Consider the following 25182-nt stretch of genomic DNA (forward strand, 5'->3'; position numbering starts at 1 on the left):
CAATGACTGAGAGAGCAGTGTATTGCCTAAGTTTTGTTTTTCTAAAAGTAGATCATGAATTTCTGCTGATCTATCTGAGAACCAATCTCTGGATTTATGTGATTTAAATCCCACTGACGAACTTGCAGCCTGAAATACTTTTGTTTTGAAATCTTCCCATAAATTGTTTGGGTCAAGATTAATACTTTCTATAGCGTCGTGGAATCTTTGCAAGTTGCTTGATAATTGAAAGTTTGCAACATTTAACTTTTTGGGTATCTTAGGACCAGACTGTCGATTTTTAGGTTTTATCGAAAAATCTATTTTGCCACACAGTAGATGATGGTCAGTCCATCTCTCTGCCCCTCTCATGACCCGAACGCTAGAAACGTCTTTCATATAACATTTCCTAATCAAAATATAATCTATGAGATGCCAGTGCTTAGATCTTAGGTGCATCCAGGTGGTTTTATATTTATTTTTCGGCTTAAACAGAGTGTTGGTGACAACTAGATTATTCTCAGTAGAAAACGTCAAAAGAGCTACTCCATTTTTATTACATTTTTTCCAATCCCATGTCGACCTAAAACAGGCCATGAAATGTAGTTCTTTCCAACTCTTGCATTGAAATCTCCCAATATGACCAGCTTGTCAGAAATTGGTACTTTCCTCAATAATTGTGCTAGATCATCATCAAACTGTCCTACAGTTTCATCAGAATGTTGGTGTATAAATACTGACAACGGTAAGAAACCTACCTTTTGTCAGTTTGATACGGCATGACATGGTCTGCTCAGATATACCACTTGGAAGCTCTGCAATGGACGATACTTATGAATTCTTGAGAGCAAACCCAACACCAGATTCTCTATGTTAACCTTTAGGGAGGCCTCTCCAAAAGATAGTATATCCATAAGTAGATTCAATTACTTGACCCTCACCAGAGAGATGAGTTTCAGAGAGCGCAACTATATCAAGGGAATATTTCTTAAGCTCACATGCAATAAGTGCAGTATGCCTTTCTGGCCTCTTGTTGAAATTATCATCAAGAAGTGTGCACACATTCCAACAACCAAAATTCAAAGGATGTTTATTTTACTTTTTCTTGAAGATTGTTTGACCACAGTGGCAGGATGATGACCGGGTCCAGCCTGTGATACACTGGGACACCTGCCAAACCAGACTTGTTCCCAAGCCTTTTTTGCCATTTACTGAATCTGTTTGAAATATTTTAGAGTAAGTTACAAGTGCATTTTTAGGTTTCTGCCAACCAACCAATTCAATGATTTTATTAAGATTTGGTGTACAGGAAGTACCTGTGCAGATGAATAATTTTCAGTGGGTGTAGCTTGCACTGCACTACCCCCACCTATCGGCCCAGGAAGACTTTCACTGGTGTGACAAGAGAATTAACAAAACTAGGAACTTCCAAGGCCTTAGGTTTTATTTCGGAGATTTCCTTCTCTTAGGTAGATTACCAACCAAGGTTAAAGAGCTTCTATGTACCCATAAGGTAAGCTATCCCATTCCAGACACCAAACCTACACTCAGACACTCTGTAAAGTGATCAAATATCACTCCGGTGACCGATGTGGAGCAGCTCATTCATGAAAAAAATAAAATAAATAAATAAAAATAAAATAAAGTAAATAAATAAATAAAATAAAATAATATATATAAAAAGATAAAAAATAATATAAATATAATATAAAAGATAAAAATAATATTAAAAAAATAATATATATATATATATAAAATTAAAATTATTATTCATATATACATATTTACAGACATTCATACATATACATACACCCATATATATACATATTTACAGACATTTTGTTGGATGGTCGTTGACTATTCAGGAGTTCATCCGCCCTTTGACAGGTCTTATTTTTCGTCCTGCAGGGTGTCCAACAACACCCTCCTCACCAAGCAAGCCTGGTGGTGTTGCCAGTTTACTCGCCGCCGACCCGACCATGCAACAGGTTGTACTGGATTACATGTTACCAGTAGCACTGAAGAGCGACCTGACATATATATATATATATATATATATATATATATATATATATATATACATGTATATATATACATACATGTATATCTAATTGATGTACACACACGTGGAACCCTTTTACTCCTATTTATATTCCTCTAAATCATTCTGACGATGTTTGTTAAATGGAACGAGATAAATGCAAATTTACTTCGATTTAATAAAGAGAAACAGCTGTAAAAGCCTCTGAACTACAATTAAACTTTGACCTTTTAATACCAATGATCAACTTCTCATTGTTTATTATTGCTCCATTTCTTTTCTTTACGCACACACACACACATATATATATATATATATATATATATATATATATATATATATATATATATATATATATATATACATGTATATATATACACACATAAACATATATGCATATATATATATATATATATATATATATATATATATATATATATATACACAGACATATATATGTACATATATATATCCACACACACACACATATATATATATATATATATATATATATATATATATATATATATATACACAGACATATATATGTACATATATACACACACACACACACACACATATATATATATATATATGTATACATATACATACACATATAAATATACATACATATATCTACATATGATCAAACGCTAACCACTAAAGCTTTTTTTATTCTCTCTCTGTTTATTTTCTCATGTTCCTTTCTGTTGAAGAACGCAGGCTCGAAACGTAAAAGACTTTCTCACCTTCCCGAGCATGAAACTAATACACCTGTTTGTTGTTTACACACTCGTCTTCGTCTTATGCTTTTTTGTAAATTCCAACCATACGTTGTAAGAAATGAGAGACTGATTGGATGATTTGTGAAAAGCTTGTACGATTTAGTTTTATGTAAATTCACTGGATAGATCAACATACATTTCTTATAGAATCAAGACATTTCCCTTTCAAATGGCAATGCAGAAACTCGTTAAGTTAGCCGAATTTTCCCACGTACCTATACGTAAAATATTTGCCGTGGTGGTCACGGTTGATAGATTGAAGCGAGAACGTTGTTTTAATGTTATGTGGATTTCCCTTGAAGATAGTTATCTGGATTAAAGTTGCTGAAGGCAGTGGATGTATGCTTTTATGTAGTTTTATAAATGAAAAATGAATCTCCGTGAAATATTGAATTGTGCAATAAAAATACCGCCAGCTGTGGAACGCTAAATTTGAAATTAATGGAAGAATAGATCGTGTTGGGCAGAAGTGATCGGATATATCTTTGCATTTGAAAGTGTAGTAACGCCGTGCACATGCGTAGTCTCACGCATGCGTGGAATTAAACAAGCAAGCGTTCCCGCTCAATTCATTCTCTTTCTTGCTGGCCAGTAATAGAGCATGGACGTGTCAAGCAGTGTCTCCAACACCCAACTCTGGAGACAGTCTCTTTACGTGTATAGCTGTCACTCTCCATCTTTCGGACTTACACTCAAAAGCTCGCTTACATCTACATAACAACGTCCCAACAACTATGCTCACTCACACAGAAGCTGTAACAACAAGAGCTAAAGATGTATATATTTACCACCTGAATAAATGTTGTTTAAGTTGATAGTCTGGAGTTCAGCGTTCCGTTATATTCATTAATTTTATATAGGAAAGTCAGGTATACATCTAATGATGTATAACCAACTTTCCTATACTGGTGACCTCCGACGTGATTCGAACACGCAGCCCGCTGAGCTGCAATAACCCACTTTCTTATAAAGTGGTGATTCGACGAAGAAACAAACGCAGCATGGACTCTGGACTACTAACTTATAACTGGTGAACCCGACTAAAGAACAAATGCGGCCATGGAGACTGAACCAGCATCATCGTCATGACCAACACGATTCTACGATTACTACGCCACCAACATCTCCAACCATAGTCAACACGACTCAACAAGCGCGGTTTTTATTCTCGCCTCTGTTAGAGTGGATTTTTCCACTCACGATAAACAGACAAGAATTACAGCCTGCGACATTCCTATTGTGTACTCAAAAAACTTGGTATAAAACTCTCACGTGTACTGACTTTCTAACTGCTGTGATATCTCATATGTTCTTATATGTCGCATTCACATTCTCACACACACATACATCTTTTATGCCACACAATAACTCTTGTTATTCATTTCATACGGTTGTCTTTTCTATCGTCTCATTGCTAGTATTTACGAAATATATGTTACCGTAGTATAACGTAATTACTTGTATATCATCTTTGATATATATTTTGGTGTTCGACCGTGTGACACGTTTAAATAAAAGGAGTCCTCTGTTTTTCCATTCGTCACCATTTCTCCTTTTTGAGTTCGCACGGTCGTTTTTTCATCTTGGGTTAAGAAAATTTTCTTCGAGGTTTTCGCTAATGGTCGTACAGAGATTTGTCTGTCGATTGTCTGTAAAAGCGCACTTCTTCAAACACTCATCACCAAACAGCCTTTTCGCCACCAGCTTCGTTCAACCAAGATTACCACCGTGACGACAACAATTACTACTACCAACTACAAGCATTCCTCCCGACGTCGCCAAGTTTCAACTGACCCATTACCACTGTCAATATCATTACCACCACACATACAGAACACAGCTATAGCAGTTCCTGCGCCGACGTCTTCATCAATGTACTGTCTACCACAATGTCGTGCGCCAACAACCCCACCACCAGGGACACACCAATCAACTTGTGTAACTTTTAATACGAACTGGTTTTCTCTATCTCGGTGTTTTGGGACCTTTCGCAGTCTATACTACAGACACTTTCACTTGTTCTGTGTTTTCACTCACACACACACTTGTGCACTCATATATTTACTTTCCTTTCAGGAAAACAAACAATCAGACTTTTACATCGCGTGATTCCAGTTTCCTGGACAGTTGTCATCACGGTTGTTTTGTCATTGTCATTTCATTTATACATTGCATGCATGTATTTCACAAGTGTACATTTCATTTCTTTCATTTTTCTTTGTGTGTGTTTTGTGCTACATCTTGTGGGTGGTTTTCAGTGGCCATCCTGCCTCAGGCGTTCTAACAGATTTAATATTATCGTGCGTTTCTCGTACTGGCAAGGGAGCCCTGTAGTAACGCCGTGCGCTTGCGTAGTCTCACGCATGCGTGGAATTAAACAAGCAAGCGTTCCCGCTCAATTCATTCTCTTTCTTGCTGGCCAGTAATAGAGCATGGACGTGTCAAGCAGTGTCTCCAACACCCAACTCTGGAGACAGTCTCTTTACATGTATAGCTGTCACTCTCCATCTTTCGGACTTACACTCGACAGCTCGCTTACATCTACATAACAACGTCCCAACAACTATGCTCACTCACACAGAAGCTGTAACAACAAGAGCTAAAGATGTATATATTTACCAACTGAATAAATGTTGTTTAAGTTGATAGTCTGGAGTTCAGCGTTCCGTTATATTCATTAATTTTATATAGGAAAGTTAGGTATACATCTAATGATGTATAACCAACTTTCCTATAAAAGTATAAATATGTTAATGATATTGGAAAGTATAATTTTCTGTCTGCTCTAAATTGAAAAATTAAACGGTGGTTTAATGTGCAGGAGGTGTGATATACAAATTTATATTGCAAGATTTGTGAAGGGTAGATGGATTATCAAGGTTCTAAGAAAATATATCGATTAGCGCTAATTGGGAGGGTAATGGAGATTCTTCGTACGTAAACGTCAGAAAATTTTTCATAGGCCCCCAGCCCGAAGTTTCTCCAGAACAGACTAACCAACTCGTGTTTGTTGACTCCCAGAGTTTCCCCGAGGACGTCGTCGCACTTACCCGCCACTAACCCTGTATAGAACGCCATAATGGTATTTCCACGGACAGAGGAGCGTAAGCGCCTGACGACACTGTAGGTGCCAGGCGCCCTGCCTCGGTCTACGCTTGATCCAGGACTGCCTTAGTCAAGGAGACAAGCTGTGGGAAATCGCATCTGACAACGGCGCATTAAAAATACTGCTGTAATATTGTGCTTTTTTTCCCGAAAAGTAAATATGTTTTCTTTCTTTCTGTGTAATTGAAAATACTATCAATGGAAACTACAGAAAACCTATATAAATAACTTTGTGAGATCAATGTTTACGTTTAATCTGCACATGAGCGTAATCATGTAATAAAAGTTGCCATAAACTGTAGTTGTGTGACGACAAATGGGGTAGATATTTCTCTGAATGTATAATGTGGAATCAAAAAGTTCCAGGATTAATTAGAATAAATTAACATTTTGCAAATAGTCATCTTCTACAACACAATGGTTCCAGCGTTCCTGCCACTTTTAGAATCAGGCCTTCGTGTCGTTTTCTGTAAGACAATGGACGACCTGCAATTCACTCTTGAATCATTACGGACCTGGATTTTCCAGGGGCACCGGACGCCGCCTGAGAGGCGGTGCTCTACAGGTACCATAACCGTATCTCCCGACTAGCCGATTCCACGGATGCGGTCCTTTACGAAGAAGAGAGAACTCTTCCCGGGACTCCCGGCAACTCTGCGAGCTCCCTTTAGATACGAGGCCGGCCGCTTGCGTGCATTAACAACGACGGATCCGGTGCCTTTCGTGGAAGCTTTCGCCCGTTTCTTAGGACCGACTGACCCGTGCTCGACCACCGTTGGCACGAAACCCTTCTCCACTTCGGTCTTCGAAGGCCACGTTCGAATATTTGCCACTACCACCGAAATCTGCACCCGCGGTCGGCTTCACCGCGGCTCCTATTCAAGACAGGACCTCAGAAAGTCGCCTCGCCGGCGATCGCGCAACCTGTCACCCAGCCGGTCCGGTTTCAGGGATCTAATGGGCGAAGCGTAGGGCATCTTAGCCGGATGTTCGGTTCATTGCACATCACCAGTTCGGCTTACATTGCGCTATACAGCCGCCTCCGATCGGGACAGTTCGAGAGTAGATCGAGGCCGTCAACGTCCCCGGGGCCCTCCAGTCATTCGCTTTACCGGACGGAATTGCGTGTCGTTCTCCCGCTGGCGCCAGCTATCCTGAGGGAAACTTCGGAGGGAACCAGCTACTAGACGGCTCGATTGGTCTTTTGCCCCTACACCCGGTTCCGACGATCGATTTGCACGTCAGAGGCGCTTCGGACTTCCACCAGAGTTTCCTCTGGCTTCGTCCCGACCGCCTGCTACACTTGAGGCATAGAAATAGAAGGACGAACCGCTAGAAAGAGCAGCACCAAAACTCATATCTATACAGAATTGCAGCACATAATACCAATACACCACACGAAAATAGAGAAGCCATTTACGGAGATCCTATTGATCCGAATATGAATAAGAAGTGACTGAGTCACTAAGACCATAGTAGCACATACTAGAGGAAGGGGTGGTAACAGAACGGACAGTCAAAGGGAATCAACCCTAACAAATTCTTTTACTGGCGTAGAAATAAAAGAGTGTAGGAGATAAGTGTAAGAGATTGCTCCGGACTCGCATTAGGCAAAAAGTTGAAAATTGACCCATGACATTGTATGGACCTTATGTAAGGCATGTGTAAAATTTCGATGAAATCGGTTGGGTAGTTCTCGAATTTTAGGGATTCACACTGACAGACAGACACTTTCTCAGTTTTATATATTAAGATTTTGGTTGCATAACGAAATACCACGTACCTACAAGTTATTGATTGAAGTGAGAAAATACAACAATGCATGATTTCTTTCCAAACAAATGTTGAAAGACTCCAAAAAAACACTGAACAAATAAGGAGAAAGTGAATAATAAATTCATGAACCAACAGCTGCAATTATATGTGACATTATCTACTGTCTATGAGAACTGCCAACAAATGGCAGTGCCCTTAAAGATAAACTGTAAGCAGTTATGTAAAGAAACTTTATCACATGGTTGCAGTAAATTGAGTGAAGTAAATAAAAGATAACTATACAGTAGGAAAAATCCACAAGATTGCATTAAACCCTCAAGGGGTATATCACAATATGAAAGGTTATACCATCAAAGTTTGTAAATGCCCCTTCCCCAAATGATTTAGAATTATTGAACAGACAACACAACTGCAATGCAATATAGCTAAATGAACTGCTGGAGTGAGTCTGTACCATCATCTTTCCTATTTACTATAAAATACATTGTTGGGTCAAAGACTTAGGAAGTAGGAAAGAGGATAAATCACAAATCCCTTCAGGTAGATGGCCCTGCTTCATCTGTCAAAAGGCATACACAGAAACTCCATAAATCTTATGGAGTACCTGGGGTAAGCTATGGACTCATATGAGGTACAAGCTATGGACACAGATGCAGCAATATCAGGGAAAATAGTCTTTGGGTTTGGCAGATGTACAGGTACAATAAACACTACAAATGTACGGAAAATAGATTCCATCAAATACTAGGAGATAAAACTAGAAGTAGTTGATAGCTTCCGTTACCTAGGTGACCAAGTCAGCAGTGGAGGTGGATGCTCCGAGAGCGTAGCTCCTAGAATAAAAATAAGGCTGGGCAACGTTCCGAGAGTTTCTAACTCTGTTGCTAACAAAGGGCCTCTTCCTCAAAATGAAAGGCAGACTGTGTGCAAACAGCTGTGCTACACATCAGTGAAACATGGGCTGTGACCACAGAGGACATGTGAAGGATTGAAAGAGACGGAGCCAGTATGCTTCGCTGGATGTGCAATGTCAGAGTGTAAATGTCTTGAGAGAAAAACTAGGCATAAGAGGTATCAGGTGTGCTGGTATGGTTATGTGATGTGTATGAACGAGGGCAGCTGTGTGAAGAAGTGCCAAGCTCTAACTGGGAGTAGGACCCGGGAAGACATGAGAGAAGGTGGTGAAGCACGATCTTCGAATGTTGGACCTAACAGTGGTGATGACAGGTGACCGAAACCTTTGGCGATATGCTGTGCTTGAGAAAACTTGTCAAACCAAGTGAAATCATAGTCGTTGCTGTTGCCAGTGTCATCTGAATGGCACCTGTGAAATCTTAATCGTGGTCGTGACATGTAAATGGCATCCGTGACGGTGGCACGTAAAAAGCACCCATTATACTTTCGGAATAGTTGGTGTTATGAAGGTTATCCAACCGTAGAAATCAAGCCAAATCTGACTGGTGCAGATCTCTGGCTTACTAGTCCCAGTCTAACTCATGCTAGCATGGAAAGCAGACGTTAAATGAAGATGATGATGATATAAATACAAATATATTTTCTGCTCTGCTAGAGTGTAATAGTAAAAGGGAGACAGAAAAAAGAAAGGAATAATAGAAGGGAAAGATACAAGAACGAAAAAGTGGGGAAAAGTTATAATGTTTTTCAGAAGGGAAAGTAGAGTTGCCTCCCATGGAGCGGTGTCTGAAGGGTGTCAGTTATTCAGACGTACAAACTTTTTACAATGCAGTTGTCTCCCTTCTCATACTAGGTAGAAACCTAGTATGAGAAGGGAGACAACTGCATTGTAAAAAGTTTTTTTTCACGACGATAGCGACAAAATATTTGGCATCTAGGAAAACACTCAGAAGACGTGAATTTTTTAGAACGACTCTCCTCTCGATCAAGTAAAGCTTGCAACGCGTACTTCCCATACAGATATGGCTTAGAAGAGCCTGAAACCAGATGTTTCGGAAGTAAGCTTCTTAACCACACATACCCATGGTTTGACATAGAATCAAACTTAAAATAACAATAGCCATGCTAACATGCAAATAATTAGATCCCATTCGATAGAATAGCAATTGTTTTTGTCTTCAATTGACCAAATTAGTTTGATTGGCCTTATATACTTTTAACTTTTTTTCCCTCCTATCGATAAAATAGTTTCGCTTGTCTGTTTTTGATTGACTTGTCTCTTCGAAAAAAAAAAAACGCTGTTTGCCTATTTCTATTATTTACTGATATTGACATCATTAAAAGTCTCTCCTATTCTAGCGTCCCCCAGCCTGGTGTTATTTCTGAATTCTATAGACATATGAGTTTTGGTGCTGCTCTCTGGCAACCTTGATAATCCATCTACCCTTTACAAATCTTGCAATATAAATTTGTATATCACACCTCCTGCACATTAAACCACCGTTTACTTTTTCAATTTAGAGCAGACAGAAAATTATACTTTCCAATATCATTAACATATTTATACTTTCAAATGCAAAGATACATCCGATCAATCACTTCTGCCCAACACGATCTATTCTTACGGTATTTCTTCCATTAATGTCAAATTTTGCGTTCCACAGCTGGCAGTATTTTTATTGCACAATTCAATATTTCACGGAGATTCATTTTTCATTTATAAAACTACATAAAAGCATACATCCACTGCTTTCAGCAGCTTTAATCCAAATAATTATCTTTAAGGGAAATCCACATAACATGAAAACAATGTTCTCGCTTCAATCTATCAACCGTGCAAATATTTTACGTATAGGTACGTTGGAAAATTCGGCTAATTTAACGAGTTTCTGCATTGCCATTTGAAACGGAAATGTCTTGATCTATAAGAAATGTATGTTGATCTATCCAGTAAATTTACATAAAACTAAATCGTACAAGCTTTTCACAAATCATCCAATCAATCTCTCATTTCTTACAACGTTTATTTTATATCTCTGTCGCATTATCATTTGCTGCCTTTGGAAACATTAGACATGTAAATAATACCACAATTTATATCTTTGTTGGTCTTCATGCATCAAAATATATTCAGCTCACATTCAACATAACTGTTCACATGACAGTCATCAGAAATAAAATATACATTCATCAGATGTCAATGTCAACAAGTTATAGCATCTAAATAGTGTTAAACCAACAAATACAACGTACTACATCCAACTAGATGGTTTGTATCAGTCTCTGCCTTTCCCTTGGATAACATTGGTGGCTTGGAGAGGGTAGGGCTGGTATGCATGAGTGACTGCTGGTCTTCCATAAACAAATTTGCCCTGACTTGTACCTTGGAGGGGAACTGGCAAACCGTCCAGCCCGTGCCAGCAAGGAACATGGATGTTAGATAATGATGATGATTGATATATTTTTTTGTGAAAATGTTCCTGAGCACAAAAATAACGGTACTACTCAAGCAGAGCGGACCCGAACGCGCAGTCGCGCTGTCGCGCGTCCGCGCTAGCTAGTCGTGAGTGGTCGATCCTACGAAAAGTGCGCGCGCGCGCAAATGAATACATGTGTGCGCGTGCGCGCGTATGCAAATTAGTAAATAATTTCTTTTAAACAAAGTAAATAATTCTTTTAAAATTACTTTTTTCTTTTCTAAACAACGTAGATAGGTAGAAGGAATAAAAATAACACACTATCTGTTTTTGTTAACTTCATACATTTTTTTTCTTTTAATTAAATTTTGTGAACAAAATAATTTTTATTTTCTAAACAACGTAAATAAATTTTAAAAAAGGTGCACATTGGGATTAGACACTGAGGGAAACTTGATATGCTAGAAATAACAGCTAAACGCAAAAAGAAAAAAAAACTGTAACCTTTACCTTTCTGAAATCACTGTGGATATTTTTCGGCTATGTGCTTGATAAATGTCTGAAAGTTCTCCCACGAATTCCCACACTTCATATCGTAATAATCACGGTACATTGGCTCATCAATATGTGACCATTTCATGTTACCACATGATCCACTTTTATATTTCAGTCTACGTTTTATCCGTGACCAGATAAGACAATTTTTAACGTGAAATAACTTCGAATACAAATTTTTTTATCTATTCTATACCACAAAATATACAAGTATACGAAATAAATGTTGCCCGTCAAATCATAAAGGTCCCCCCCAAAAAAAAATAATAATACAATAGTGTGAGTGGGTGGGTTACGTTTCCGCCATGTGCGCCAAAATAGCTAATTTTAACAAAATTCCATTCCAGTGTTCAAAAAGATCAAGCACTGTGTAGTGAAAAGCTTTGTAGCAGATATGTTTTGAAATCAGCTGGAGTCGTTCCGTGGAAATTTTCTTTTTGCACTAAAGTACAAGTTTAGACGAAGTCAATTGAAAAGATTCTTTTCATTGGATTAATACGCTATTAACCGAAGCCGTACTAATTTTCGATCAAAAATTGTTCTGAAATTTAGTTTCTGGACGCTTCTAGAAATATCATCTAAAGTAACTTATAAAAACCCAGGATTTCTGATATTTTCCAGAGACTTTTAGGCTGCTGCAGAAAGCTTTATCACTCAACGTTCTACATGTCATGTAGTGTTGAATTATTGTCACGCTCATGAAATAGACATTGGATTATCTATTTTTCTCCATGATGACCTTAAGTCATTTACCTAAATTCTTTCTAGAAGAATTAGTTAAGAAATTTAATTCTTGTCTTTCTTCTCAACAAGTAAACTCTTAGAAGAAAAAGAATTAGACAAAAGCTTTTTTATGACAGGCCTTAAAAACAAGTAAACTAAGAGAGAGCACTCGTTTTTTTATATATAATACTGTTTAAACGATTGAATTTGAATTTAATGAAGAAAATGTTGAATAAGACCTTGTGAGTCAGATTTACATTGTTTCTAGAGTATTGGTTAGAAAACAACCTTAGAGTTATTCACGAATATTCATTTATTCATTTATTATATATACATGCATTCGAACGTAGTAGGGAACAGCTAGCTTTTGACCGCTGTTTGGATCACGTTGCATCCACTACTTTGATTGGTTGGTATTGTCGCAATTTGTCTCCTACTCGGTTGTGCCAACTTGCTGCGGATAATCAATCAGAAGCTCTAAATAGGATCATGTGGGACAGTCTTTTTGATCTCTCCCTTGTAAATACAAATTTAAATCATTCAGGTGTTTGCTTAATGTAAGTTAGAAACATCACTTTAAATAACCAGTTTTAATTGTTCAATTCTGAGAAATATTTTTATTTCTTCTCGCTGCCCAGTTCTTGCAGAAGAGACTTAAATCGATTGTGAGTCAGTGAAGAGCGAGAAACTATGAAGTTAACTATTTTAACAACAGTCTTTGTGACAGAACTCAAGCTTTGTGACGAAATTTTTGCGACTAAATTTTCCTCATGTTGTATGCAATTAAAACTCATTACATTGTGTCCACAGTGGTTTTCAAGATACTTAACAAATCCTTTTTCCTTTCCAAACATTGCACGTGTACCATCAGTGGTGATACAAAATATTTATATTAATGGCTTGGTTTTCGAAATAATTTAGAAATGCTGTCGGAATGTCCTTGTCCTGTAACTGTATTGGTTAGAGGAATTAAACAACATTATATATATGTATATACATATATATATATATATATATATATATATATATATATATATATACAATCCTTTGCATCTCTGTCTGTTCCCAATACATTCTCAAACGGCTTAACCAAATCAAATCAAATTTTACATAGTAATACTATGGGATCTCAGGAGTGTCAATTTTGGGGGATTAAAGAATGCAAGATTGGCACTGTTTCTGTATTATGTCTCAAAATTTGAAGAATAAAAGCGAAACCTTCGACGGTGTAAGTTATAAAGAGTTTCACTTTTATATTGTTTCACTTTTATTCTTTCACTTTTGATAGTTTCATTAAGTGTGTATATATATGTATATATATATATATATATATATATATATATATATATATATATATATATATATATATATATATACATGTATGTAGGCATAAGTTAGAGGTGTTTAAAACCTCTAAAGGATGGTTAAATTTAATGGCGCTCCTGGTCATTAGCTGCTTAGGTACAGTCTTTGCTAAAGTTATACGCTAGCAGGTAATTCAACGGGTAAACCGTAGTTTAAATTATATGCAAGAAATAAATGGAGGAAAAATAACAGGAAGAAGTTAGTCAATGAAAATTGTAGATAAACACTTAAACGTAAATAATAAATATGCAGCAATATTTAGGAATAAAATTAGAGTAGGCCACAGCCTAACTAGTAACCTAGCTACCATCAAGCCTCAATTAATAATAATAATAAAAGCTAGACACGTTTTATGAAGCTAGGAAGATTAGGAACAATAAAGCTAACAACCAACAGACAGTAGAACAATTCCCACCATTAATGAAGCGCCTCCTAGTAACATAGACAAAGACCAGAGTAGTAATAGCCCCTCACAACATAACACGAACACAGATATACCTAATAATTTATGTGGCTGCAGGGATAGAAGTAAGTGCCAATTGTTTAATAGATGTAACACTAAAACGTAGTTTACCAATGTGACGTACACACAAAGGGCTATATAAAATCCTATATAGGAGCCACGAAAAACCAAATGGTACTCTGCTACAACATACACCAATCTAGATTCAGAAATAAGAGTAAGGCAAATTCAGCAAGGCTTAGTAGCTATATCTGGGAGCTTAAGGACAAAAAAATAGAACTTAGATTAGAATGGCGCATACTCGCAAAAACTACTTCTTACATCTCTATCAATAGACGGTGCAATCTCTGTTTAACCGAACGCCTGGAAATTCTTTCGGCTAAACCGCTTTTTCTTAATAGAAAATATGAGAACAGTAATTTTTGTCTACATATAGATTTTTTTGTCTTTTCCAAGTATCGGTAAACCCGCTTGACTACGCTAGCTTCTTCATCTAAATAATACCATTTAGCCGGGAACCACTTAAACTACTTAGACGCAAACATTCACCACACAACCCCCACTCGCTTTACACACCCCACAATAAACTACTTTACACCTAAACAGGGCTTCCTCCATTACTATGAACTTCCTACAACTTTAAGTCCAAAAGACACAAATACCTTACTCACCCTGGACAGAGTTAGCCTCCTTCTGACCACGAGTTAGAGTTAACCCCCTTCTCACCACGAGTTAGAGTTTAACCCCCTTCTCACCACGAGTTAGAGTTAACCCCCATTCTTAACACCGCTAGTGAAAAGTCTAGCCAGAATAAACACGTGGAAAATATGCGCCTACTTAAACTTGGGACTACAGATCAAAATAACCTCCATCCTACATCCACTTCACAGCAAAATTATCAACTAAGAAATCTACTATAATGTAAGACTCGCCATTCTTTGTCTTTACTCTCGTTACCAGCGCATCCCTATGTCTTTCGCTCTTCTCACCTTTGCATATGACTATGCAGTGATGATGTCTACCAGCACAATTGGTAAACAGAAACGATCGTAAATGTAATATTACTATGACTGTTCATGATTAATTAATGAAATTAATGGCTTACTAGCGCAAACGACTAACTTCATCCTGTTATTTTTCTTCCATTTACCTCTTGCATATACATGTAGAAAATATATATATATATATATATATATATATATATATATATATATATATATATATGTGTGTGTGTGTGTGTGTGTGTGTGTGTGTGTGTGTGTGTGTGTGTGTGTGTGTGTGTATGTATGTATGTATATATATATATGTGTGTGTGTATGTATATATGTATATATATGTGTGTGTATATATATGAGTGTATACATATATATACTTTCGGTAAGCAAATTAGGTACTCCTTCATAGAGTAACAGCTGTATTTGTTGAATATATAAACAGTTTGGCTGCTTGTTTCACTGGAGAGTGTGAAAATGCTGTGGACGCCTCTGATGAGAACCCAATAACGTTCAAAAATCGATTAAGATTGTTCATCATTTGTATAGTCTTGCAGAGAAATGGCTAAAATTTACCCTGTTTATAATTATACCATGTTACATGTATATGTATATATATATATATATATATATATATATATATATATATATATATATATATTCCCAACGATTCCCTATTCATCTCTTTCTTTCACGGTTCCCTCTCTCTCACTCCTCCTCCTTGACCCTCTCACCGCTGACACGTGACGAAAGGGATTCTTTCTTTCTATTCCCTGCCTTCCTATAGAGAAGACGTGATTTTTTTGTCTCTCATTCAAATCTAACTAGCGTTCAAAATAATAATTTTTCTATCATCTTGGCCTAACAGCCCTTACCGTTTGTTTCCACTGTTCTGTCTTGTTTTTACTGTCTTTTACTGTCCTGTTCTTGTCTACACTTTCACCCTCCGCAAAAAATTTCAATCAACAGTCTAGACTGTTGATTGGCAGCCCAGTCAAGATGGTATTTTCTTCTTCTCCTATTCTTGTTTTTGCACACATCTACAAAATGACTTTCTAAAATGAAATTCCATTATGCAGCTGAGGAGTACATTTTCATTACACATTTTATGTGGTGTTCTCACTACATAAATAAATGAAGTTTGTACGAAACGTACGTACTGCTATAACCTATTGAATTTTTGTTGCTTTTCTTCAAATTTTATTCTCCAAATCTCTTGATTTTGGTTTTGGTTTTTACCCTACCAAATTCTGGTGCCTCAAACATTTTAAGTACCACATTTAATCTTTTGATTAAATCTATATTATTATATACATATATATGTATATATATATATATATATATATATACATGTATGTATATATATATACATGTATGTATATATATATATATATATATATATATATATATATATATATCGGAGTAAGCACATAAATGTGAAACAAGGTAGAGTAATATGCTCCAAGAAAGGCGAGCGAGTGGGCGTGAAGTGCGGTGACTCGATCCAGTATGTGTTGAAGAACTAACAGGTTGCGTGAATTTAGAATTTCTTTCCTTTATATAGGGATGGACTGGAAGTCCCCGATTTCCACGTAAAACCAGAAGCTTCCAGAAGAATCTCGAACACTCTAGAAGCTCAAGAGAGATTACTCTCATTACATCCCTTTTCCGTTTTTGTTTGTCGTCGTAACCGCCAGAGAAGCATACATAGTATACAACAGTAAAAGAAAAAAGAGAAAAAAAGACAATAATGATGTGGTCCTCCTGATACAGGATGACCTCTAGGGATAATCAAGGAACCTCACCGTCCAAGATCTTGAATAGCAAAGACAAGTACCATCACCAATCCCTTTTCTCCAACTTACAGGTCTACACTTAGAGTGGTACCATCCACTCTTGCCATTTTTGAAACATTCACCCACGTTTCAATAAATCTACTCAAAGACAGCATCCCCCTCTTCACCCTCACTCTATCAAAGAGAAATGTCTGTCTCCATTCCTTTCAACCTTGTCCACCCCACACAACTGCTTTCTCCAAAGCCACCAGGTAAAGAAAAACTGCCTTACCTGCCTGATTAAAGGAGGGCAGCAAGGCAATCATCACTATGGACTTGGCCAACAGACAGATCTGTCCAACACATGACATCAACTGTTCGACATAACTCCACAAGTTAGCAATGCCTGAACACTGAGTGAGTGTGTGACAAAAGGTGCATTGCTCTGCACACACTTCAGACAAACTTAACAGCACGCCCATGCCTGTGGGGTTTATTTTGAACCAGCAGCACCCCCAATAGCACTGTCAGACCTAAGAAATTAGCCATGATAGTTCCCAACCCAAATGTCCTCCAGAACAGACTGGCCAGTTTGTTTTCGTCGATCGACACCCAGGGTCACCCCAAGAACGTTGTCACACTTCCCTACTGCTAATCCTCTAAAAATTGCTAAAGTGGGCAATCGACCAGTCTTATTGCCCGACTGGTAGAAGACATTCTAGGTGCCAGGCACCCAGTCTCAGCCTATCCTTCATCCAGCACTGCAGCTCCATCAATGACATGAGCTGCAGAAAGATATATCTCACAAACAAAGCCTATACACATTCACTGTCTAGAAATCGTTGCAGGTGGAACAACCATGGCATGCTTAAGCCATCATACAAAGGGTGTTGGCAGCAGATTGACCACCTGACCAATGGAACACGTCTCTTCCACAAGAAAATAAACAAGAGACTCTCCAGCCTGATCAAGCAGTAAAGGTACGATGGTCAGGCAATAAATGATGATGGAGGTGATGTAGACATTCACCACCTCTACCTGGCCTTACAGGGATAGCTTCCCCTGTACCCATTTCTGGGTAAAACTGGCCACCCCTCCATCACCTCATCTCAGTCCTTATTCATCTGGAGGTTGGAACTGAACCAGACCCTGAACAGTTTAACTGGTCCATCAGTTCAGCGTCTGATGACACTGTTTGACAGCATTGATCTGCCTCTTCAGGTGCCCAGTTGCAAACCCACTTACTTATTGGCATTGCTTCTGGCCTTTGCAACTGACTTATATTCCTTTAGAATGGAGCTGACGATCTCCACTTTTGAGGCATCTGACACCATGATGGTGACATCGTCTGCATACGTCATCACTGCCTGTCCAGTTCGAAAGGGATGATCCTCAACTGTTCTAACTTTTGCAGCAATGACTTGAGAGCCAGCACATCCAGAAGAGGTGACATTGGGCAGCCATGATGGACCAAGTGTGTGATGCAAAATGGTTCCACAAGGTGGCTGTTTACTTTGACTACTGATCAGGTACTGCTGTGCATTGCAGTGCTCCAGCCTCTGAAAAAGGGTTCAAACCCGGCCCTTTAAGGATGGCTTCCAAGTAACGATGGCCAACCCTATCGAATGCTTTTGACTGATCTAAATTGATCAGTGCTTCACAAAAGCCAACTTTAGTTACAGCACTCTCTACGATGTATCGCACAAGTTGAAGATTGTCATAGATAGACCTATTTGGGATTGTGCACATTTGCATTTCTCCGACAACGAGCACCAACCTTTTCGCTTACACCTTGGCCAGTTTGATAGATGTCTGCCAACAGGCCGACAAATAAATCTGGCGTGAAAATATAGAATTCATAGGGCAGACCATCTAAACCGAGAGACTTGCAGCTTTTGCAATCACTCATCACCTCCTGTATTTCAGTGGCTGATATTGACTTTTCACAGAATCTCGTATCTACCGATGAGAGCCACAGTAGGTCATCCAGATATGAACTAAAGTATATATATATATACTGTGTCTTTTCAGAATGGCGGCCATAATAATAATAATAATAATAATAATAATACTAATAATAATATTTTAAAAGGATTGACATAACTCTTCACAAAGGTAAACAGACAAGATGAAGAGCATGATGCGATTGCAATATGTATTTTATTGGTTGAATAATATTTTGACAGCAAGCCTGTCTTTGTCGAGTTCAAAATAAAAGTGATAAAAATTCAAAATGATAGAAATTCAGATCTAAAGTATGAATAAGAGCAACCAGCATCCACACATTGATGGAATGATATCATCAGTCTTCAATTTTATAACAGGCAAAAAGAAAAAGACAGAAAAAAAAGGAAAGAAAAAAGAAAAGGAAAAAGAAGAAAATTCAATCAAACAGTTTTGTGTAAATTTGATGATATTCTCCTGTCATTTTATTCATTCTTCCAGGGCAATAATGTTAATAACCTGAAAACTTATTTCTCCTCATGCATTTTGAGAAGCGAAAGTGAAGCAGATCTGAGCAGAATCGAAGCCTAGAAACAAGACAGGTTAGGAAACACAAGATTTAAATCTTCTCTTGAGAAAAAATACTTAGCCAAAGAGAAAGGATTTGCGATAGTTGTGGAAAAGCTGAAACTGCATGTCGTAGCAATAGCAGGTAAGCATTCCAGATAGGAAAGAATAAATCAGTATCGCCAGAACAGATTGTTCAAGACAGACCAGATGAGATTTTATCACCAAATAAATGGTGTAGAAGAAAGTACTGAAGCTAGGAAGCCTAATACAGAGGAAACAAGAAATATCTGGAGTGATATCTGGGATAACCCAGTAAATCATAATGAGGATGCAGCATAGTTAAAGGAAGTGGGGGAAGAAGTAGTTAGTGAGGAGCAAGCAGATCTAAAACTAACTAGTGAATTAATGAGTAAAGTGTAAGGAACAATGCTGATCTGGAAGGGCCCAGGACCAGATTTAGTGTGAGGGTATTCGCTAAAGAAATTTAGAAACTTAGATGGGAAACTGAGAGAACAACTTCAGGATTGCTCAAATGAAAGGGTCATATCTAACAGGATGACTAGAAGGAGAAGAGTATATCTTATGAAAGACAAAAGCAAAGGCTGTTTATGGCAATGCTCTCAGAAAGCATTTATGAGCATCTTGACAACCAGAAGTTACTTTCAGAATAAAAGAAAGGTTGCAGGAAGAAGGCTAGAGGAATGCATGATCTATTGTATATATCTATATATCTATATATATATATATATATATATATATATATATATATATATATATACAAAACAGTTCTAAAAGAAGTGAAACCTAGAAAGAAAAATTTAAGAATAGCATAGAAAGATTATAAGAAAGCTCATGAAATGATGCCACATATATGGATAAGTGAATGTTTGAGTATATTCTGTATTGCAGACAACATAAGAAGTTTAATCAGGAAGAAATGGAAAGTAGATCTTTACTCAGGTGATACAGTTTTATGGAAATTAACATCAAGAGAGGATTTTCTAGGGAGACTCATTATCCTCTTTAATACTTGTGTTATGTTTAACCCCACTCTGTTTAGTATTAGGCAAGGTATCAGTTTAGAGAAAGTAAAGGAAAAATTAACTATTTGCCCCACATGGATGATTTGAAGCTTTTTAGTAAAAATTAAAGAGATAGATTCTTTAATACAGACTGTAAGCTTCTTCAGCAAAGATATAGGTATGGAATTTGGCATAGATAAGTGTGAAAAATTAGTCATAAAAAAGGGACAGGCAGTCAGCAGTGAAGGTATTCAGTTATCAGAAGGCCTGACATTAAAATCACTGAAAGAGGGATTCCAATACTCCTAGATTCCAAGTATTTGACAGAGTACATCAGAAGGATGAGGAAGCTAGTTAAGTCAAAGCTAAACGGTCCAAATTTAGTGAAGGCTGTAAATACTCGGGCAGTATCATTACTTAGATACTCAGCAGCTTTTGTACATCAGGCAAAATCTGAATTAGCATATCTTGACAGAAGAACTCAATATGAATTCAATACAAATGAACTTCATCTTAGAGCAGTAGAAGCAAGATTATATTTACCTAAGAAGGAAGGTGGTACAGGGTTAATATCAGTAGAAGACTGTGTACAGTAGATATAGCCACCTACAAGGTAATAGTGAAGAAATTATATTAAGAGTTGCTAGTGTAACAGCAGAAATTTGAGAAACCAAAAAATCAAATGCAGTTAAAAAAAAAATAAAATAAGCAAGATTATCTGACTTGCAAGAGAAGCCTTCGCATGATAGACTTCCAATGATAGCTGCTGAAAATTGTGATAGTGAGGCATGGTTGTGGTTGGAGAAAGGAAGGCTGAAAAAGGAAACAGAAAGTTTATTAGTAGCAGCATAAGATCAGGCATTGAGGACTAAATGGTTAAAAGCTAAGATAGACAAAAATCAGATACATTCCCAGTGTAGGTTATGTAAATCAAAAGAAGAAAGTGTTACTCATATAGTTAGTGAATATAGTGTGCTGGCACAGAAGAAATACAAGAAAAGACATGACAATCTAGGGATTTATGTAGAAAGCTACAAGAATTTACGAAGAAAGCTAGGATTTGACCATACTGACAAGTGTTATGAACATGAACCTAGCAAAGTGCTAGAAGGTAAGAAGTATAAGATGTGGGATTTGAACATTCAAATTGACAGAGTAGCAGAAGCGAGAAGGCCTGCTTTAGTAGTAGCAAACAAAGAGAATAAAAAGTGCCAGGTAATTGATTTTGTAGTCCCAAATGATGAGAAAGTCAATATGAAAGGTATAGAGAAAATAGCAAAGTACCTAGCAGTTGAATTGCAGAGGCTATGGAAAATGCAGATAAAATGTATCCCTGTAGTTACAGGTGCATTAGGAACTATTTCTGAAGAATTGGACTGATGAGTATAGAAAATAGGCATAAAACCTAGTTTAATGCAGCTCCAGAAAACTATTATTAGGGACAGCTAAGATACTTAGGAAGGTTCTTGACGTTTAAGGTTACTTGTTGTAGCCCAATGTTGGGAATTTTTCCAAAAGTCTTATCTGTTGTGCATTAATGAAATAACAACAACAACAATAAGTCCTGAAATTTGGTGGGAGGGGACTAGTCAATTACATCGACCTCAATCCTCAATTGGTATTTATTTTATCAACCCCAAAAGGATGAAAGGCAAAGTTGACCTCAGTGAGATTTGAACTCAGAATGTTAAGATGGACAAAATACTTTACTGTATTTTGTCCAGCACAGTAAAGATTCTGCCAGCTTTCCGCCTTATTATTATTATTATTATTATTATTATTATTATTATTATTATAATAATAATAATAATAATAATAATAATAATAATAATAATAATAATAATAATCCAAACTAAAACTAGAACAGCAACGAACCATGATAAAACGATGGCAAGAAAAGCCCCTACATGGTAAATACTGGGCTAAACTAAATGCGAAAGAAATAGACAGAGAAAAATCCCAGCAATGGCTGAGAAGCTCAGGACCCAAAGCAGAGACTGAAGGATTTTTAATTGCTGCACAAGACCAAAGCCTCCCCACCAGAAATTACCAAAAACACATAATGAAAAGAAATATAACAAGTAACTGTAGAATATGTGGAGATGGACAAGAAACAATAAATCATATTATCTCTGGCTGCCCAGTCCTGGCTAAGAAGGAATATATTCACAGACACGACAGAGCTGGGACCTATATACACAGGAAGCTATGCCAACACTATGGAATAACAACAGAAAAAAGATGGTATAAACACACGCCAGAAAAGGTCACAGAAAACGAGAAAGCAACCATACTCTGGGATATGCCAATACACACAGATAGAGAAATTAAGGCAAATAGACCAGATATAGTTGTCAAAGATCATGAAGAAAAAAAATGCTTTCTAATTGATGTATCAATACCAGCAGATGACAACGTTTCTCTAAAAGAAATGGAAAAACTTTCAAAATACAAAGACCTGGAAATAGATGTAACTCGAATGTGGAATCTAAAAACAGAAACAATTCCTATCATAGTAGGTGCCTTAGGTATAATAAAACAAATATTCAGACAAATACATAACAAAAACACCAGGACTTACAAATATATATGACATACAGAAAATTGCACTACTGGGTACTGCACACATTCTACGCAAAACACTTTCAATACAGTAAACATAAGAGCACCACAGCAAACCACAGCACATACCCAAGGCGCACATAGCTGTGCTCAGTAGTGAAGTGAAAGCACGTTAAAAAAATAAAACTACTGAACAACAACAACAACAACAACAGCAGCAGCAGCAGCAGCAGGAGAAATTAAAGTGTGTGCAAAACATCAGAATGTAGATGTATAGCCTGGTAGGAATAACATTTGTAAGACATGAATAATTTCAGTTGCACTTACTACAATTTACAGGTTTTCCAAACTGGAGCTGACATCAATTCCATGATACAATACAAAGTAAGACAAATGTCATAATGTAGATATAAATCTTGCTGGAGACACCAATTTCAGCAAACTGGGTAAAAACAATATAAGCTTCATAACACCTTAAAAAAGACAAAGACAAATGTCAAGTGAAGAAGTGGCATACTGCCTTGGAAGTGCTAAAACAGACTTAGTTCAGTAGTTAAAATGACTAAAATAGGAGGTGGAGGTGCAGTTACTTTTTTGACTGGTGTTATTACCTGGGGCGGAGGGAAATCTGTTCTTATGTGGTCTTTCTGACCACATTTGAAGCAACAAGGCTTCCTGCTCTCCACTACAACCCTTAATCTTGTATCATTACCCACCAGGATGGTGTCCACAATATTTTCTAGGTCTTCCAGCGCAACCTGGATAACCATCTCCAGACCCTGCCCTTGTTCATTTTTTCCTGTCCTTGTTTTTGTATACATTCGATGTTTTCTTCCAAGGAATCTAATGATATTAGCTTAGTTTTTCCTTGGGGCTGACCAGATAGGAGCAATCTCGAGTATAACCAGTCGAAATTGCAAAGATAATCTAGAACTCGACTGAGGAAGGAAAACTCCAAATGACCTGTCCTTGTTTTCTTTGTATCGTCTATCTGGATATTTTGTTGTCCCTTTCTTGTATCACCTAACTGTCTGGATGTTTTGCGTTCTTGTCCCATTTTGTATTATATATATATATATATATATATATATAGCGGCATACATACACTTTGGTCTCTTATATGTATATATATATACATATATATATATATATATATATATATATATATATAAAACTCTCGCTATATATGTCAGGTCGCACTTGAGTGCTACTGGCATCATGTGATCCAGTACAACCTGTCGCATGGTCGGGTCATCAGTGACTAAATTGGCAACCGCCACAGGCTTGCTTGGTAAGGAGGGTGGTTGCTGGACATCCTGCAAGATGAAAAATAAGACCTGTCAAAGGGCAGAACTCCTGAACAGTCAACAGCCAGCCAACAAAATATCTGTAAATATATATATAACATTTTTTCCTCTTATATGTATATATATGTATATTTTTACTTTTATATATATATTATTTACATCTAATTCTTATTCACACATCATACCTTTTTTATACGTATATATATGTATATTTTTACTTTTATATACATATTATTTCTATTTAAATCTTACTTTTTTTTTTAAATTGCATATCTTGGTGTAGCCATCTGGTTTCACCAGTCCTCAGTCAAATCGTCCAACCCATGATAGCATGGAAAGCGGACGTTAAACGACGATGATGATGATGATGATCGTTTATGTTTTTATATTTATATATATTATTTATATTCAATTCTTATTTACATTTGCAAATCACATATTGTACTTTTCTTTTCTTTTTTTTTATGTATGAATGAGCTACTTCACGTCCGTCACCGGAGTGATATTTGATCACTTCATGGAGTGTTTGAGTGTAGGTTTGGTGTCTGGAATGGGATAGCTTACCTTATGGGTACATAGAAGCCCTTTAACCTTGGTTGGTAATCTACCTAGGAGAATGAAACCTCCAAAATAAAACTAAGGCCTTGGAAGTTCCTGGTTTTGTCAATTTTCATGTCACACCGGTGAAAGTCTTCCTGGGCCGATAGGTGGGGGTAGTGCAGTGCAAGCTGTACCCACTGAAAATTATTCATCTGCACATGTACTTCCTGTACACCAAATCTTAATAAAATCATTGAATTGGTTGGTTGGCAGAAACCTAAAAATGCACTTGTAACTTACTCTAAAATGTCTCAAACAGATTCAGTAAATGGCAAAAAAGGCTTGG

At 37.1% G+C, this 25182-nt stretch overlaps 1 protein-coding gene and 1 long non-coding RNA gene across 3 annotated transcripts in view; one reads left to right on the forward strand and one right to left on the reverse strand.

The window, feature by feature from the left end:
- The first annotated feature begins 14906 nt into the window (after positions 1-14906).
- The window catches only part of LOC149131512 (uncharacterized), a 53841-nt gene continuing 43565 nt past the window's right edge, over positions 14907-25182 (forward strand). Inside the window, exon 1 of the mRNA XM_089338911.1 lies at positions 14907-15045. The gene's annotated coding sequence lies outside the window, so the exon portion shown is untranslated. The remainder of the gene's footprint in view (positions 15046-25182) is intronic.
- Positions 20200-25182, reverse strand: part of LOC128250428 (uncharacterized) — a 58649-nt gene continuing 53666 nt past the window's right edge. For both annotated transcript variants that reach the window (XR_008266447.2, XR_008266446.2), the window contains exons 4-5: positions 23317-23462; positions 20200-21240 (exon numbers count right to left, since the gene is read on the reverse strand). This is a non-coding gene — a long non-coding RNA (uncharacterized LOC128250428). The remainder of the gene's footprint in view (positions 21241-23316; positions 23463-25182) is intronic.

The sequence above is a fragment of the Octopus bimaculoides genome, chromosome 21 (genome assembly GCF_046866305.1).
Source record: "Octopus bimaculoides isolate indiv1 chromosome 21, ASM4686630v1, whole genome shotgun sequence".
Lineage (NCBI taxonomy): Eukaryota > Metazoa > Mollusca > Cephalopoda > Octopoda > Octopodidae > Octopus > Octopus bimaculoides.